Genomic DNA, 5029 nt, shown 5'->3' with positions numbered 1-5029 from the left:
ATCAGTTGAGCTAATACCACATTAAGATCCCAAACTACCGGAGGAGGTTTCAGAGGAGGATGAACATTCACGAGACCCCTCATGAAACGAGTTACCAGAGGATGAAGAGAAAGAGACCGACCCTCGATATGCCGATGGAACACCGCAATGGCACTGAGATGCACCCGAATGGAAGTCGTCTTCAGCCCAGACTTAGACAGATGCAACAAATATTCCAGCACCGAAGACACTGGAACCGAACTCGGGTCCAGATGGTTCGAGGAGCACCAGGATGAAAATCTGGTCCACTTCTGAGAATAACAAAGCCTAGTCGAGACCTTGCGCGAGGCTTCCAAAATCTCCCTCACCGACTGAGAAACAGGAACCGAAGTCAAGGGGAAAGGAACCAAGCGGTCAGATGTAAAGACCGAAGATTGGGATGTAACAGCGAACCCCGACTCTGAGACAGCAGAGAGGGAAAAACAGGCAGAAACAGAGGTTCCCTTACACTGAGTTGAAGGAGCAGGGAGAACCAGTGCTGTCTGGGCCAACAAGGCGCTATGAGAATCATAGTGGCCCTGGTCGATTTGAGATGTACCAACGTTCTCAAGATCAGAGGAAAAGGAGGGAACGCATAAAGGAACCTTCCTTCCCAGTCGAGAAGGAAGGCATCGGCCTCGAGACGGTCCCAGGAGTACATCCGAGAACAATAGAGGGGCAGTTTGTGAGTCTCCGGGGAGGCAAACAGATCCACCTGAGGAGTCCCCCAGCGGTCGAAGACCTCGCGTAGAACCCAGGAGTTCAGCGACCACTCGTGCGGCTGGAGAAGACGACTGAGTTTGTCTGCCAGACAGTTCCTCTCTCCCTGAATGTAAACCGCACGCAGGAATATGTTCTGGGAGACCTCCCATTCCCAAAGGCGCAGGGCTTCCCGGCACAGAGACCAAGAGCCCGTTCCGCCCTGTTTGTTTACATAATACATTGCCACCTGGTTGTCCGTCCGCACGAGGACTACCTGATCGTGTAGCAAGTGGCAGAACGCTCGAGCCGCCAGAAAAATGGCCCGAAGCTCCAACACATTGATGTGACAAAGACGGTCCTCTGCCGACCATAGACCCTGAGACCATCACCGTCGAGATGAGCCCCCCTCGCGTACTCCGAGGAGTCCGTGGTTAGGACCTTGCGATGTGGAGGAACGAGAAAGAGCAAACCCCCGGAAAGATTGGAAGAGTTGGTCCACCAACGGAGCGAGCGTCTCAAAGAAGGAGTCACCGTTATTGGACGAGATACTGGGTCGCGATCCTGACGCCACTGCGAGGCCAAGGTCCACTGAGGAAGCCTCAGATGCAAGCGGGCGAACGGAGTAACGTGGACCGTCGATGTCATGTGGCCCAGAAGAACCATCATGCGCTGAGCCGATACTACAGGCATCAGCGAGACCTGACGACTCAATCGAAGCAGGGCCTCCAACCGAGGAGGGGGGAGGAACGAACGAAGGCGAACCGTGTCCAGCACGGCTCCAATAAACTGAAGGGATTGAGTCGGGCACAAATGAGACTTGGGAAAGTTCACTTCGAACCCCAGACGTTGAAGGAAGATGATAGTCTGTTGGGTCGCTGAGATAACCCCCTCCCTGGTCGACGCTTTGATTAGCCAATCGTCCAGGTAGGGAAAGACCTGTAGCCCCCGAGATCTCAGGGATGCAGCGACCACCACCATACACTTCGTGAAGACTCGAGGGGACGAAGCCAGTCCGAAGGGGAGGACCCGGTATTGAAGGTGCAACTCCCCCACTTGAAACCGTAAGAATTTGCGGAAAGCGGGATGCACCGGAACATGAGTATATGCTTCCTTTAAGTCTAGGGAGCACATCCAATCCTCTTCCTCCAAAAGAGGATACAACACCGGAAGCGACAACATACGGAATTTCTCCCGGACTAGGAACTTGTTGAGCTTCCGGAGGTCCAAAATGGGGCGCAAGTCCCCTGTCTTCTTTGGGACCAAAAAGTAACGGAAGTAAAACCCCCGCCCCCGTTGGTCGGGGGGTACAGGTTCCACCGCCCGAAGGCTCAACAAGGCCCTCGCTTCCGCGAGAAGAAGGGGAAGTTGGGTTTGGCCGAATGGGTAAGCAGCCGGCGGATGTTCCGGCAGCGTGATCAAGAAATTGAGCGAGTAGCCCTCGGAGATAATCCGGAGCACCCAAGCATCTGATGTGATCCCGGTCCAGGCCGCAGAAAAGGCTCGGAGTCGACCCCCTATAGGAAGGGGGTTCGGCGAGAGCGCAGAGGGGGCCAGCCCCCATCCGCACATCCCGTCAAAAAGACGGCGCCGGCTTGGGCGTCCCCTGCGCCTGAGGTTTTTGTTGGCCTCCCCTACCCTGCTGCGGTGGGCGGCGGGGCGGAGGCCTAGAGAAGGCCGGCGTTGACTTCTGGGGGTATCGCCGCAGGGGAGGCCGAAAGGGCTTCTGCGGCGGGGCCCGAGGTTTAGGACAGACCAAGGATGCAAGAGAGCGCTCCTGTTCCGACAGACGTTTGGTCGCCGCCTCCAGGGACTCATCAAATAATTCAGAGCCAACACAGGGTAGATTGGCCAGACGTTCCTGCAAGTTCGGGTCCATGTCCAGGGTACGTAGCCAAGCCAGCCGGCGCATCGCCACGGCAAAGGCGGATACCCTGGAGGCCAGTTCAAATGCGTCGTAGACAGCGTGAAACAGGTATAGACGCAGCTGAGATAAGTTGAACATGAACGTGGCAAAACCCTCCTTGTGGGAATCCGGCATAACCCCTTGATAACGGGGCAAGTCTTTGACCATGCCTCGAAGATAAGAGGAGAACGTAAAGGCATAATTAAGGACCCTGGTAGCCATCAATGAGTTGGAATAGAGGCGACGACCAAACTTGTCCAGGGTCCGCCCCTCCCGTCCGGGCGGGACCGCCGCCGAAACCTTAGCGGGCTGCGACTTTTTCAGCGCCGACTCCACCAGCAACGACTGGTGAGACAGTTGTGCCTTATCGAAGCCCTTCCACGGTATGGTCCGGTATTTGGACTCCATCTTAGAAGGCACCGCTGTGACTGTAAGAGGGGAGTCTAAATTTCTCAGGAAGGTCTGGTGGAGGACCTTATTGAGAGGCAGACGAGGAGTTTCTCTCGGGGGAGTGGGCAGGTCTTGTTCCTCCAAAAACTCCTTCGTATACTGAGACCCAGCAAGCAAATCCAGGTCCAAGGCCCGCGCCATATCCTGCACAAATTTTGAAAAGGAAGAGGGCCTCGCTGGTGGGGAAGGAGTACGCGAGGTCCGAGCCGCCAAGAAAGAGGGGGAGGCCTCGTGGGAATACCGAGGCTCCCTACCAGACCCCGATCCCCAGGAGGCCGTGCCGAGGGACCTCGAAGGGGTCGGGGACCGCCGATGCCCCGAGGAGCCCTTGGGGGAAGTCCCCGGGGTATGAGGAAACGAGGTCCTTCCCCTGCGCCTCGGCGAGGAGTCTCTCGAACCCCTTCCCCCAGGGGTGCGGAAGAGCCTCGGATTGTCGAGGCGGAGCTCTGAGACACGCAATGTCTCACCCCCGGTCGGCGAGGAGCGACCGCGTCTCCGAGGGGAAGCGCGAGAACGCTTAGGTTTCCTCGGCCGACGCCTCGTCCGAGGCCGACCCGAGGGCGAAGAGCCCCGGGAGGACCTCGAGGAAGAGGACGTGGAAGAGATCCTCCGAACCCGACGCACCTTGTCCCGAGGCCTGACACTCCTCTCAGGCTGGTCAACCGAGGTCGAGGGCAAGGTCGGGGTCGAGGACGGCCGACCCCCGTCGGCCGAAGCCGAAGGCACCGAGACCGTCGACGCCGGGGCAGTCGAGGCCGGAGCAGTCGAGGCCGAAGCCTGCTGCAGGTGCGCGAGGGCCCCGGACAGCTCCGAGGCAATCAGCGCTTGGAGCAAGTCCTGGAAGACCGGAACCTCCATCATGGCAGGCAGGTCCGGGGCCGAGGAGTGCTCCCTGGAGGGCGACCTCGGTCTCGAGTATTCCCTCGGGGCACTGGGCTTTGCAACTCGAGGCAGGGCAGAGGACGACCCACCCGCAGTCAAGGAGCCCGAGGATGGCTTCTTCGCTGACCCTGGAGTCGAGGAAGGAAGAGAGGACTTACCCGAAGCAGGCTTGGTCGAGGCAGCAGGCTTGGAGGAAGTCGAGGGTCGAGGCGAGGTCGGGGAACCGGAGGCCGAGGTCGAGGCCGGGGCCGAAGCCGAGGCCGACGTCGAGGCCTTCCCCACCGTGGGGTCCGCAGAGAAGAGCTCCGCCATCCGGGCACGGTGTCGGCGGAGAGCTCTAGACTGAAAAGTTGAGCACCTATCACAGGAGTCGGTAGGATGTTCAGGACCCAAACACACCAAGCACCACCGGTGAGGATCGGTAATTGAGAGCAACCGATCACACCGGGTGCACTTTTTAAAGCCCGTCAAGGGACGGGACATGGACACAAAACCCGGCCGGGAACGAACGAGGTCCCGCGGCCGCGGCTACCGGGAGCCCCCGGAGCCGAACCAAAATACTTTTTTATTTTTTTTTTTTACGAAAACTAAAAGAAAAGAAAGAAAGAAAAGCAAATCAAGCACAGCGACCGTGAAATATCGCACAGCCGCGGTGTCAGAAGGCTAAATTCGAAGAGCACAATTTCCACAGGGCTTCTGGCTCCGCGGAAAAAACTGAACTGAGGACCACGAGGTGGGGATGCGCCCTCTAGTGGGCAAGAAGGCATGCACATGCGTGGTGCAGTGTAGCAAACTTGAAACTTCAATCAAGTTTGTTTGAAAAGCTGTCCGCGCTGGGGCTCCGTAGATGACGTCACCCACATGTGAGAATATCATGCCTGCTTGTCCTGGGATAAAATATAAATTAAGAAACTTGGAGAAAATATTATTGTCAATGTGATTTTTTTTCCTGTACAAAGTGAAAGATGTCTTAATGAATTGAATCACCAAGAGTAATAGAAAACTCATAAATTAAACAGTGGCCTAAAAGCAGGAGTCTCACTCCTACTGAACTTTATCACATGGGAATTATGA

Source organism: Geotrypetes seraphini, chromosome 1 (assembly GCF_902459505.1).
Source record: "Geotrypetes seraphini chromosome 1, aGeoSer1.1, whole genome shotgun sequence".
In the NCBI taxonomy this organism is placed as follows: Eukaryota; Metazoa; Chordata; class Amphibia; order Gymnophiona; family Dermophiidae; genus Geotrypetes; species Geotrypetes seraphini.
Note: the sequence above shows the minus strand (reverse complement) of the source record.